The sequence below is a fragment of the Suncus etruscus genome, chromosome 6, assembly GCF_024139225.1.
Source record: "Suncus etruscus isolate mSunEtr1 chromosome 6, mSunEtr1.pri.cur, whole genome shotgun sequence".
NCBI lineage: Eukaryota > Metazoa > Chordata > Mammalia > Eulipotyphla > Soricidae > Suncus > Suncus etruscus.
In genome coordinates this window covers 72,574,849-72,589,145 of record NC_064853.1, presented here as the reverse complement: position 1 = coordinate 72,589,145, position 14,297 = coordinate 72,574,849, and the positions used below count along the sequence as shown (strand labels likewise).

At 40.9% G+C, this 14,297-nt stretch overlaps 2 protein-coding genes across 4 annotated transcripts in view; one reads left to right on the top strand and one right to left on the bottom strand.

Annotated features, from left to right (window-relative positions):
- The window catches only part of SNX5 (sorting nexin 5), a 1,173,556-nt gene that overhangs the window by 517,768 nt on the left and 641,491 nt on the right, over positions 1–14,297 (bottom strand). The window lies entirely within an intron of this gene.
- Positions 1–14,297, top strand: part of LOC126010770 (D-aminoacyl-tRNA deacylase 1) — a 168,209-nt gene that overhangs the window by 25,903 nt on the left and 128,009 nt on the right. The gene's annotated exons all lie outside the window — the stretch shown is intronic.

The window sequence follows — 14,297 nt, the reverse complement described above, 5'->3', positions numbered from 1 at the left end:
CAATATTAACTGGAGATAAATATCCCAAATTATCATTGTTATTATTATTGAATAGATCATTATTGTCTTTAGATTGTAACGCTCAGGTGGATTCTTTTATTCTGGTACCAGGGTCTACAGCTTCCTCCCACAGAGCAAAGCCAGAAAGACCGCGTGCTACGGCTGGTTCCCCCTTATATAAGATGGGAAATGGGAGGAGAAGGAAGTAGAATGATGCACTTCCTTGAGGGCTGGGCTTCCACCATGATAACACAGATCATTGGGTGAGGTAGGGGTAGAGGCGGGACTTCCGCCACAATAACGCAGACCATTGGTGAGGTAGGGTTTCCGGCACGATAGCGCGGATCATTGGGTGAGGTAGGGGTAAAGGCGGGACTTCCTTTTCACTAGACGCAAGCTTGTAAACATGTGGTCCTTTCCTAAGTAAAACCCGGCATGGGTTTTATTCCTTTTCAAGATATATACCATTTAAAATCCAGGAGAAAAAAAATAATCCACAGTAGAATCAGGGCCTTAACATAAGATGGACTATTGTCTGAACCCACTGAAAAATCGTGTATAATAACCAGACAAACATACCTGCTAAGATTTCAAGTTATTCAATTTGTTGGCTGTCCTGTTTGATGTACCATCTTGTCAGAGCCAAGCTGCTGGAAATGGGCCCATGCTGCTGGTGTCCATGGTCCTTGCAGGCAAGATTGACAAATATCCCAACATTTTTTTATTAGAGAAGCACAGAGCAAGCCCCTAGGCGAAGAGAGAAAGAGGGAGAGAAAGATGGATTTAGGACCAGGGGAAGGTAAAATTGAAGGACAGGTAAAAGGAACAGGCATATGTTGTAAAGTAAAAGGATACAGCTGAAAGTAGCCCAAGGTCTGTCCCATATCAGGGAGATCAGCTGTAGCCAGGGGTAAAAACCATTCAATCCAATTGCTCCTTCAACTGTCTCTTCTATTTGCTAACAATCCACATCAAGTCTTACCTGGGTGGGGGTGGGGAGATAATAGACTCAGCCAGCCAATCATAATTAGGGCCTTACTTAAAGGGGCGGGCGCCTTTTATGTCTGGCTGGTGCTGGACTGTAGGACTAAAATCATCATCATCATCAGAATCATTGTTGTCATCATCTAGAATCACCATCATCAAAGCATGCCAGAAATACATCTTTTCAGGGCTAGATCCTGTGTCAAAGTAAATGCTCTCTATTATTACCTATTTATGGAATTCTCATAGCATCCCCCTCAGGTGGTTTCTGGCATTGCCTCCATTATCATCTTTGTCATGAACAGGGAAATAAGTGGAATAATAATTTTGGGCCCACACAAGCTACATGGGACCAGAGATTGATTTTCTGAGGAAAAAATACTCAGAAAAAAATGATGCCCTTCTAGAGAAAAGAGGGAAAACCCCTAACACTGACATAAAAATTCCCCCTTACCTGTATTTTTTTTTCCCTTACCTGTATTTTATAGATGGGAAAGATAACTAGCTACTTCCTTTTGACCCACATGCCTTTAGAGTCCTGAGGGTTTTAGCGGTGGCTTTGCAGAATAAGTTTTTAGAAAAAGGTATAGACTCGAGAGGTGGTTAGAACAGGTAACTTTCGGGCCTATACATTCTTCATGTGTCCCAGTGTGTCTCAGTGAGTTCTCTTTCATCATAGAAACTTGAGCTCCTGTGAGATTACTGGTATGATTGCAGTGTGGAGGACTTACAGGGAGGTGTGAGGGTGATGGTGGCTTATGTAGTTGGGCTCATTTGTATCTGTTTTATGTTCAGATTGTGTATTGATCCTTCTGGCCTAGCATAGTGCTGCCCACATGAAATGCTGTTCATCCCTATGCAGTTGCACCCAGCCCTGGTGAAACTAAAGCTAGTGGTACCAGCTGGCAGGTTATGCATACTGTAAGGTCTCCAAACTTCCTCTTTACCAAACTTTTTGTTTGTTTTTGGATCGCACCTGGTGGCACTTGGGTTATTCCTGCCTCTGCACTCTGAAATCTCTCCTGGCAGGCTTGGGGGACCATTACAATACTGGGAATCAACACTAGGTCCACCCCGGGTCAGCAGCATGCAAGGCAAATATCCTACCGCTGTACTATTGCTTCAGTCCCCACAACAATCTCTTTTTATGTTGAACCTCTTTTTATGTTGTTATGAGCATGAACTGAGCTGAAAACATGAAGCATGAACATGAACCTCACAGCAGAAATCAAGTGTCTGTAGGACTATCTTGGTCTTAAAACAAAACTTCCTGATGCTTTAGAAAACATTTACTCATGGGTAAACTAGGATGCTGGTTGTGCTAGAAGTTAGCTCTGTGGCAGGGCTATTCTCAATACTGATGTGGCCATTTCTCCCAGCAGGCAGAGTACTGCAGAATGAGCTACAAGTTAAAGGGGGATTTATTGAACTTTCAACGAAGTGGACCCAGGGAACTCAGTGTTGATCTGGCTCTGCAGCCTACTTGGAATCCCATCCTTCAGATGAATGCTGAAAGAACTTTTTCATGTGGAGATTCCCAAAATTACTTGGCCTGCCGCTCTGTCCAGAGTAGGGCATGCCTAGGAGATGAGGCAGGAGTGAGCATCACTGCAGATATTTATCAGAGCAGATGAGTATCAGACCACATACCCAGAGTGGAGGAATAGTAAAGCTTCTGACACAGGCCCTATTTTTAGGAAGGATCAAAGACATATTTCGTCTGGGACCAAATGGAAAGAAAGATGTGAACTCAAGCATCAGGAAGTATTTCTGCAATGTGACCTGTTCACACTTTTCCTATGTTCTAAAAAAACTCCCTAGGAGGTTATATATCCTTTTTCCTTTCTCATTTCTTCTGTTTTTTTTTTTTTTTTTTAACTGCTTTCTCTGCCCATTCTTCTCACCCCCAGCACACATTACCTTCCTTCCTCTTTCTCCCTTTGTCCCTAGTACTCAGAAAACTGGGATGGAAGGCACTGACCTGCCATAATTACCCTGAAAGGCATACTGAAGTCTGTTCTGTCCAGTTGGCATTGACTTATTACTTTGAACCAAGTTGGTTCTACCATATCAAAATGAGCAGAAATTTCAGTTCCCTGACTTAGACTGATTTTGCTTCTCTACTTGTACCCTGCCTCTGTCTAAGATTTTCTTATTTTTGTTACTTCTGACATTCTCATCTTGGTGTCCCGGGGTCTTCCCTGATATAGTTGGAACCAAAGTTCTCCTAGATTATCCACTTGCAAAAAAACATGCTCAATCAACTGAGTTGTCTCTTCTTTCTATCAAAACTGGTTATGATGACAATGACCCAACTTGGTTGTAGCCTCTCCTCTTTGCAAGAACTTGCCAATTTTTGCCTTATACTTCATTTCTCTATTATACCACATCATCCTACCCCAGTGTTTCATATCACAGTGGTGATTCTTAATTTGAATCATAATTCTGTGGGTCAGGAATTTAGGATGGACTTGGCTTGTCTTTGACCCATGTGGTATTGAATGGGGCTTGGGGATCTCCTTCAGAGTTGGTCTCTGTTGATCTTGCCTTTCTTTCCCTCACCCTTTTTTTTTTTTCCTTTTTTTCCCCTGCTTTTCGGACCATACCCTGTGACGCTCAGGGGTATGTGTTCATAAGTCGCTCCTGGTTTGGGGGACCATATGGGACGCCGGGGATCGAACCAAGGTCTGCTTTGGATTGGCCATGTGTAAGGCAAACGCTCTACCACTGTGCTCTACCACTATTGCTCTGGCCCTCCCTCACCCCTTTTCATTTCATCTTGTCCTCCAAGGCCTCCCCACATTGCTTGGGCTATTTACAGTCTGGGAGCCTAAGGATGGCTGAGTGTGTCACAATTGGTGACTTTCCCTAGAGCCGGTGTTTCAGGGTGTCAAGAGATGAGAAATAGAATTGCCTCAGCTCCTGGAGGTGGACATCATTCTACTTGTCTAGTGCAGTCTGTGTGTCTCTCAGCCTGTCTGAATTCCAGGGGAGGCACATAGGCCTGCTTTGCTAGAAAAGCCTGTCCCAGACTTTGTGGCCTTTGAGTCTTCCACAGTTTAAAATTCTGGCACTCTCAAAAGAGACTCTTTTTCAAATAACTGCATGAGGGGTAAAAAGAAAAAAACAAGGGTAGAAATTAATCAATTTTCACTTTGAGCAGGAAACTGCAGAATGAGCTAGAAGTTCAGGATGCTTTTATGAATCCTCCACTGAATGGACCAAGGAAAAGGCTTTGATTTGGCCACCTGCATATTCCAGGAATCTTGTCCTTCATATAAATACTGAAAGAACATCTTGTGCAATCTTCCAGACTTATTTAGCCTATTGCCCCCTTTTCAGGAAAGAAAAAGTCATTCAGCACACCTCTCAAAATCTGCCTTCTTAAGGCAAACAAACAGAAAAACTCCCAATTGCACTGGAGACTCCTACTACACCCTGGATTATTACAGTGTTCCTAAGGAGGTGATTACCACCCACTAAAGGCACTGGTCTAGTGAAAGCATTAAAATTCTCAAATCTGAGCATTGAGCAGACTTTACTTTTATAATCAGGAAGAAGAAAATGTTACACCAAAATGGAATCCTTGAAAAGAGTGTTTTTACTTTCAAAGCTTCTTGTTCCAGCAGTGTGGGAACCATTTGTAATGGGTACTGGAAGGTCTTCACCTATTGGCTCTGTTCAGTAAGTGAGAGAATGCTGTGGTGTTTAAATGGAGCTTCCAGTGTATTCGCTCAGGGTGTGATGGATTGTGGAGAAAGGGGGAAAAACCTTTAGGGAGTGCAGCATCTATTGATCCCTGGCTCTGTTCATTCTCTGAGAATTCTATTCTAGTTGGGACTCCTATGGGCTCCTAATGCAAAAAGAAGGCACCAGAGGAAGGCCACATCTGGTTTTTGCTCTGTGGTTAGTGTTGAATTTTTTTTTTTATAGATTTGTTTAATTTTCTGTTCTTTTTTTAAGTGCTTAAAGCGTTTTAGCCACATGAGTGAACTTTAATCGTAAGAGTCTTTTATATACTTTGATAAAAGCTGGGATGCCAGAGGAGTTATTGTTCGTGTAGATTTAAGAAATCACAATGTGGATCCACATCTTCTTTGTTGAGAAATGACAAGGTCAGCATCCTTATGGCGAAGTTGGACATAGATGTGTTGTTTATTTTCTCCAAGTTAATATTTTCTGCTCTCCCACTACTTTCATTCTCTTCAGCAATTTGTTTACCAATATTTTAGTTTCTGCATGCCTCTTACTTTATTATTAAAATTACTATTATTGTTGTTTTTTGTAACATACTCAGCAGTGCTCAGAGCTTACTTCTGGTTTTGTACTTACCCTGGCTCTGCACTGTGCTATCTTTTCAGCCTTTCCATGTCTCTTTTTTGGAAGGGAGGGTTTGGGTCACATCCAGCAGTGCTCAGGGGTTACTTCTGGCTCTGCACTCAGAAATCGCTCCTGGCAGTCTCAGGGGACCATATGGGACGCTGGGAATCGAACCGGGTTCATCTGGGGTTGGATGCATGCAAGGCAGACATCCTACTGATGTGCTACTGCTCCGGCCCCCTGCATGTCTCTTATTTTATTTCTCTCTCTTCCTTTCCCCCTATGGATGCTGTTGCTGCAGTGGTTGGGGCCACACATGGGCATGATAGTGGCTCTCGATGGGGCCTCAATCAGGTGGTGCTCACTCACGGGCTGCTTTGCTCACCAGATGTCACATGCAATGATTTATTTATTTATTTATTTATTTATTTATTTTGGTTTTTGGGCCACACCCCGTAGCACCTGGCTCTACACTCAGAAATTGCTCCTGGCAGGCTCGGGGGACCATATGGCATGCCGGGATTTGAACCACCATCCTTCCGCATGCAAGGCAAATGCCCTAACTCCATGCTATCTTTCTGGCCCCTTAACGATTTATTAATAAAATTTCAGGCACCGTGGTTTACAAAACTGATATTGGTAAGATTTATACATAAATACATCAGCACCACATACTACACCAATTTAGATTTCTTTCTATGATTGTCCCAGTATTTCCCTCTCTCTTTGTCCCTTAAGCACCTCATTGGAGGTGATTAGAGTTATATCTGGTGTTACTGGGGACTGAAGTCACAGACACATATGTTAGGCACGGACCTGAATATTTGAGCTCTCTTTTTGGCTCATAAATCAACGTAGTTTTTTTTTTTTTTTTTTTTTTTTGTGGGAGGGGAATACTGGGTGTTGCTCAGGGGTTACTCTTGGTTCTGCACTCAGGAATTACTCCTGGCTGGCTCAGGAGACCATATGAGGTGCCAGGGATTCAACCTGGTTAGGCCATGTGCAAGGTACATTCCCTATTCACTGTACTCTCACCCTGGCCCTTAAAAGCAATCATTTTATTATTTTTATTTTTTTCAGTATTTATTTATTTACTTATTTATTTATTTATATTTTTCTAATAATATATTTAAGCACCATAGTTCCAAACATTTTCATAGTTGGGTTTTAGTCATAAAATGTATGCCCCTCTTCACCAGTATAACTTTCCTGCTACCAATGTCCCCCATCTTCCACTTCCCCCACCCCCTGCCTGTCTCCAAGAAAGGCATTCTTCTTTTGTTTGTTTTCTGTTTTTGTTTTTGGGTCACACCTGGGCTCACTCTGCTCAACTTCTTGCTCTGTGCTCAGAAGTTACTCTTGGCAGGCATGGGGAACCATATGGGATGCCAAGATTTGAACCACCATCTTTCGTTGGTCGGCTGCGTGCAACGCAAATGCCCTACCACGGTGCTATCTCTCCAGCCCTCAAGAAAGACATTCTATTCTCTCACTCACTACCATTGTCATGTAGTTGTTAGTATAATTATTTCTCTAACTGTGAAAAGTAACCATTTTAAAGTGTAGATTTCACTGACAGAATATTCAGTCTTGTGCAACTGTATTATCTCTTATCCCAAAGCATTTTCATTACCTTGGGAGGAATAGTCATCTCCCATTTACACCTGGCTGAACTCCAAGCACCACAAGAATTATTTGGTTTTGTTCTGTTCAGGATGGATATTTCATATAAATGGACACAGAATATATATGTACCGAATTTTCCGGTGTATAAAACGACTTTTGAAACAAAAAAAGAGTCAGCCGAAATTAGGGGTCGTCTTATACGCCGAGTATATCCCGAAAAATGTTTCAATATGCTGCTAAACGAAAATTGTCTGAATATTGCCACAAAACGAATTTTCCAACTCGATCCTGCACCAATCACTGCAAGGCTGCTCGGACCGCCTCTCTAACTCAGCCAATCCAAGCAGGCTTTTTATGCATGCAAATTAGACAATGTGGACCCGAATCTACACTGTAAAAAGCCTGCTCAGATTGGCCAGAGTCAGAGAGGAAGTCTATTACAGTATAACCTTTGAACCTTTGCTTGTTGTGATTGGCTCACTGTGGTACATGAGCACAGGAACACATGCAGCACATGCAGCACAGGAATGATACAGCAAATATAGGCCTAAACCTATGTTTTAACTGCAAAATGAGGGGGTCGTCTTATACGCCCAGTTGTCTTATACGCCGGAAAATATGGTATCTTCTTGTGTCTGACTTCTTTCTCTATTCATGTTATGTTCAAGTTATCCATGTTGTATCATAAATCAGTATATTATTATTTTTTTATAAAGAATGATAATCTGTTTTATAAATATATCACCTTTAGTTTATTCATTCATTTATGGTTGGGTATTTGGGTTGTTTTCAACTTACTGTCTACTCTGAGTGGGACTGCTCTAAACTAGCAGGTACAGGTTTTTTGTGTGAACATCTGTTTCCAGCACTTTTGGCTCTAGACTCACGAAAGGAGTTGCTGAATCATAGGGTAATTATGTTTAAGTTATTGAGGCACCGCCAAATGGCTTTCTACCATAATGCAACATTCTCATCAACAGTGTAGAAGGGCTATAATTATTCTGAATCTTGTTAATATGTGTTGCTGTCTTTTTTTTTTTTTTTTGCATTTTAGGCATTCACTTGCTGTGAATTGGCACATCATTGAGGTTTTCTTTCTTTCTTTCTTTCTTTCTTTCTTTCTTTCTTTCTTTCTTTCTTTCTTTCTTTCTTTCTTTCTTTCTTTCTTTCTTTCTTTCTTTCTTTCTTTCTTTCTTTCTTTCTTTCTTCTTTCTTTCTTTCTTTCTTTTTCTTTCTTTCAAATTTCTTTCTTTCTTTCTCTTCTTTTTCTTCTTTCTCTCTCTTTCTCTTTCTTTCTTTCTTTCTTTCTTTCTTTCTTTCTTTCTTTCTTTCTTTCTTTCTTTCTTTCTTTCTTTCTTTCTTTCTTTCTCTCTTTCTCTCTCTCTTTCTCTTTCTTTCTTTCTTTCTTTCTTTCTTTCTTTCTATCTTTCTTTCTTTCTTTCTTTCTTTCTTTCTTTCTTTTCTTTCTTTCTTTCTTTCTTTCTTTCTTTCTTTCTTTCTTTCTTTCTTTCTTTCTCTTTCTTTCTTTCTTCCTCCCCCTCTTTCCCCCTCCTTCCCCCTCCCCCTCCCTCTTCTCTCCTTCTTCCCTCCCTCCCTCCCTTTCTTCCTTCCTTCCCTCCTCCCTCCTTTCTTTCTTTCTTTCTTTCTTTCTTTCTTTCTTTCTTTCTTTCTTTCTTTCTTTCTTTCTTTCTTTCTTTCTTTCTTTCTTTCTTCTTTCTTTCTTTCTTCCTTCCTTCCTTCCTTCCTTCATCCTTCCTTCCTTCCTTCCTCCTTCCTTCCTTCCTTCCCTCTTTCTGTCTTTCTTTCTTTCTTTCTTTCTTTCTTTCTTTCTTTCTTTCTTTCTTTCTTACTTTCTTTCTTTCTTTCTTTCTTTCTCTCTCTTTCTTTCTTCCTCCCCCTCTTTCCCCCTCCCTTCTTCCCCCTCCCCCTCCCTCTTCTCTCCCTCTTCTCACCCTCTTCCCTCCCTCCCTCCCTTTCTTCCTTCCTTCCCTCCTCCCTCCTTCCTTCCCTCCTTCCTTCCCTCCTCCCTCCCTCCCTCCCTCCCTCCCTCCCTCCCTCCCTCCCTCCCTCCCTCCCTCCCTCCCTCCCTCCTTTCTTTCTTTCTTTCTTTCTTTCTTTCTTTCTTTCTTTCTTTCTTTCTTTCTTTCTTTCTTTCTTTCTTTCTTTCTTTCTTTCTTTCTTTCTTTCTTCTTTCTTTCTGTTTTTGGGCCACACCAGGTGGCACCCAGGGGTTTCTCCTGGCTATCTGCTCAGAAATAGCTCCTAGCAGGTACCGGGCACCATATGGGACTTCCAGATTCGAACCAACCACCTTAGGTCCTGGATTGGCTGCTTGCAAGGCAAACACCACTGTGCTATCTCTCTGGCCCCGAAAGTTTCTCACCACATTCTCCAGAGATTGGTCCCACTATTTTTTATGTGAGCCATCCTCACTGGTGTAAGGTGGTAAGGTGGTACCTCATCGTTGTCTTGATTTGGATTTCCCTAATGAAGAGTGAAGGTGAACATGTTTTCATGTGTCTGTTGGCCATCTTTCGGTCTTCCTTAGAGAAGTATCTCATTTCTTCTCCCCATTTTTCTATGGCTTTACTAGTTTTTTTTGGAGCTCACCTTTCTGAGTCCTTTCTAGATCCTAGATATTAGTCCTTTATCTGACATGTTGAGTCCAAAATTTTTTTCCCATTTCATTAACTTTCTTCTAGTATTAAGTAGGGTTTCTTTCACTATGCAGAAACTTTTTAGTTTGATGTAGTTCCATTTATTTAGGTTTGATGCTAAAGTTCTTTCCATTGGCATTTTATCCTCAAAGTCATTTTTGATATATAGGTCTTGGAGTGTTCTGCCTATTTTTTCCTCAATAAACTATAGATTTGGGTCTGATTTCAAGGTCTTTAATCCATTTTGAATTTACTTTTGTGTAAGGTGTGAGGTATGGATCAATCTTTCATTTTTAACAAATGGTTATCCTGTTGTTCCAACACCATTTGTTGAAGAGACTGTCTTTGTTCCATTTCAAGTTCTTGCCTCTTTTGTCAAATATTAGTTGACTGTATATTTGGGGGTTTATCTCTGAATATTCTGTTCTAACCCAATGGTCTGAGACTTTGTCTTTATTCCAGTACCATGCTGTTTTGATCACTATGGCTTTATAGTAAAGCTTCAGGTTAGGTCATTCCTTTATATTCTTACTTGACCATTTTTATATTTTCTTTGGAAAAGTGATTATTCATGCCTTTTTTTTCTTATTTTATTAACCTTTTTTTGGGTAGAGTACATAGGGTTTCTAGGCATTGCGGGTGTGCTCAGGGACCATTCGTGTAGCCTCATCATAGCTAAAAGCAGCTGGGTAGTAGTCAATGATGCTCTGGGCCTTCAGGACTACTCTAGAAATTTTTTAGCTCTTTGAATGGAGGCAGAGGTCAAGGGGTAGGTAGGTCCAATAGATGATGTAAATAAAGAAGTCATCTAGCTTCTCTGAATCAGAGTTCACAACACTGACAACAGGCAAACTTAAAGCAGTGGGCAAGGTCAGCATCTTACTCTCTGTACCTCACTTTTGGAAGGTACACTATTGGGTTGATTCCCGACTGGTGTGGATGTAGTGTCCTGGAGATCAGTTACAGTGGGTTTGGTTGCTGCTAAGTTTTTCTTCTGAAATGTGGGACACAGACATGTCAGAATGCTTCTTCAGGCTTGGGACTTTGATTCAAGAATCATTTGATTATGTTGTAATTCCATGCTGCTTGAGGTCCTATCAGTTGTGAAGTGACTCAGTGAAAAGAAGGTTTATTGATAACAAGCCATCAGGTTGTGCATCTGATCAGAATGATGGTGAACTTAGGTTCTCAAAGTAACTATCTTGTTTGCATGGCTACAAAAGGTGTTGTTTTTTTTTTTTTAATAAAGTACAAGGACTTTAAAAAATGTTAAGTGAGAGTGGGTTGTAGACTTCCAGGTACCAGAATGAAGAATTTCTGGTGTTCTGGTCCCCTAAACATTCTCCATTATATCACCCTAAGCAACATGAGTGTTAGGCATTTGAGGCAAGGATAAATAAGCTTCATTTTGGTTAAGCATTGATTGAAGGATGAGGCCAGGACAACCTTGCCTGCATCAATCAGTATTTTTTTTTGGTCAGGGTTTAGCATCACTGTTGGAGTCCAGATGAGGTTTTATGGATATGTTTCTGTCTTTTACAATTATTTTTAAAAAGCTCCTCATCCCTGGTCAATGTACATAGTTTTTCTTGGGGGGTTTTACTCTTTGAACTAAATTGGAAAAATAATGTTCTTTTCTAAGACCTCTTTTTTTTTTTTTCAGGAGACAAGAACTTTATTAATAATATGTCCTAGCCACCATGTGTGTCTTCTTTTTTTTTTTAATTTTTTTTTATTTAAACACCTTGATTACATACATGATTGTGTTTGGGTTTCAGTCATAAAAGGAACACCACCCATCACCAGTGCAACATTCCCATCACCCAAGTCCCAAATCTCCCTCCTCCCCCCCCAACCCCCGCCTGTACCCTAAACAGGCTCTACATTTCCCTCATACATTCTCAATATTAGGACAGTTCAAAATGTAGTTATTTCTCTAACTAAACTCATCACTCTTTGTGGTGAGCTTCCTGAGGTGAGCTGGAACTTCCAGCTCTTTTCTCTTTTGTGTCTGAAAATTATTATTACAAGGGTGTCTTTCATTTTTCTTAAAACCCATAGATGAGTGAGACCATTCTGCGTTTTTCTCTCTCTCTCTGACTTATTTCACTCAGCATAATAGATTCCATGTACATCCATGTATAGGAAAATTTCATGACTTCATCTCTCCTGACAGCTGCATAATATTCCATTGTGTATATGTACCACAGTTTCTTTAGCCATTCGTCTGTTGAAGGGCATCTTGGTTGTTTCCAGAGTCTTGCTATGGTAAATAGAGCTGCAATGAATATAGGTGGAAGGAAGGGGTTTTTGTATTGTATTTTTGTGTTCCTAGGGTATATTCCTAGGAGTGGTATAGCTGGATCGTATGGGAGCTCGATTTCCAGTTTTTTGGAGGAATCTCCATATCGCTTTCCATAAAGGTTGAACTAGACAGCATTCCCACCAGCAGTGGATAAGAGTTCCTTTCTCTCCACATCCCCGCCAACACTGTTTATTCTCATTCTTTGTGATGTGTGCCATTCTCTGGGGTGTGAGGTGGTATCTCATCGTTGTTTTGATTTGCATCTCCCTGATGATTAGTGATGTGGAGCATTTTTTCATGTGTCTTTTGGCCATGCGTATTTCTTCTTTGTCAAAGTGTCTGTTCATTTCTTCTCCCCATTTTTTGATGGGGTTAGATGTTTTTTTCTTGTAAAGTTCTGTCAGTGCCTTGTATATTTTGGAGATTAGCCCCTTATCTGATGGGTATTGGGTGAATAGTTTCTCCCACTCAGTGGGTGGCTCTTGTATCCTGGGCACTATTTCCTTTGAGGTGCAGAAGCTTCTCAGCTTAATATATTCCCATCTGTTAATCTCTGCTTTCACTTGCTTGGAGAGTGCAGTTTCCTTCTAAGACCTCTTAAAGCATACATTTGGATGCAGTTTCTGAGAAAATAGAAATTCAGATAATACTTCTTTTCTTAACTAAAGAGACATAGGAAGAGAAAATGAATTTCTTGCTAGTTGTAATGATAAACACAGCAAAGCATATGCCTTATATCCTGGCAACAGAAATTCAAGGTCAGAAATAATTCCTTTCCTCCTGAGTCGGTCTTCAGCTTCCCCGAGGAGTGCAGCGGCTGAGTTTTTCGACTAATTGTAGCCATAATTTTAGCATGCAATTAAACACATGATTTCCTTCACAGCTGATGTCTTTTTAGCTTCTCTGACAAGGATAAAACCAAAACTGTCTTTGTGAATGGCCAATTGAACCTTTTAGGAGGTTATGGAATGCCATCATGATTTGAGCATGTTTGGTTACCCACTTGAACCTAGATTAGTCTTGCTATTGATGAGAGACATATCCTCCCATAAGAAGTAGGTCTCTTGGGACTTCAGGAAATGATGTTGTGGTTTTTTTCTGGGGACTGATCTGCCAGTTATGTTGGGGCCACATGACTCCATGTTCTCTGGCTAAGTGATACTGGTGACTTGAATAAAATGGAGGATGTGGAGAAAAGGGGGATTTTTGCCTCTCTGCTTGATACTCTGCTCTGTGCCCAAATTTTTATTTTTGGAACCCAAAATTCTCATGTTTCTCAGGCACTAAAGTGTGCCAGGTTTTAAGTCTTCCCTTGCCAGAAAGTTATGAATGATGAAGTGAAGTAGTTTTAGTTTGAATAATACAAACTGGAAGGAGAGAGAGACAAAGATATGTGTGTATACATACATACATATATATATGTAAATATATACACACACATACACACACATATATATATATATATATATATATATATATATATATATATATATATGAGAGAGAGAGAGGGAGGGAGGGAGGGAGGGAGGGAGGGAGAGCTGTGTGAGAAGGTTAAATTTTAGGTGAATCTTCCTTACAGAGATGTTTTTATAGTAGGGAGAACCTTGGACTCTTTGGCCTTGTTTATTTTTGGACCACATCTGGCTGTGTTCAGGTCTTCCTCCAAGGAGGATTTGGGGACCATATGTGGTGCTGGGGCATGGGGAAGAGAACCTGGGTCAGCTGTGTGCCTTACAAATGGATTCTCTCTGGTTCCAGGCTCTTGATGGTCTTTTTTTCAGAATCATTTTTGTTTTTGTCTTTGGGCCACACTCAGCAGTGCTCAGAGGACCATATGGGAGGCCAGGGATTGAACTTGGGTCAGTTGTGTTCAAGGCAAACACCTTACCCACTGTGTTATTAATCAAGCCCCTCTTATTTCCATGAAACTATTTAGTCTTAGTAGGGTGTTTTGTTTCATGAAACTTTTATTCTGAGAAGGTCCACCTTCCCTATTCTGCCTTCATGCCTTAGGTGACTTCAGGGCTGGTGCAATGATAGCTTCTTCAAATCACATCTAATATTATTATTTATTGGAAAACTTATCACCAAGGGCCCTCAGTCTTTGCCTGCAACTGTCTTTGCCTGTGAGATTCTGATCCAGCTACCTGGGCTGAAGAAAACCAAGTAGTTGGTGCATCCATTTGGCAAAGCCCTCCAGGATCATCATCATTACTAGGAGAGACCAGGTGGGCAAGAGTCTAGGTGGAAATTGTATGGCTGTGGGGAAGCAGAGGCGGATTGTGTGTGGCTGGTCATGGGTATCTGGCTAACCTGTGGGTCTCAGTTGGCTTGCCCTAGGCTGGTAGGTTTTCTGCTCTTAATCTCTCGAATAAGGTCCTCCATACTTCTGAGGATGCTACATG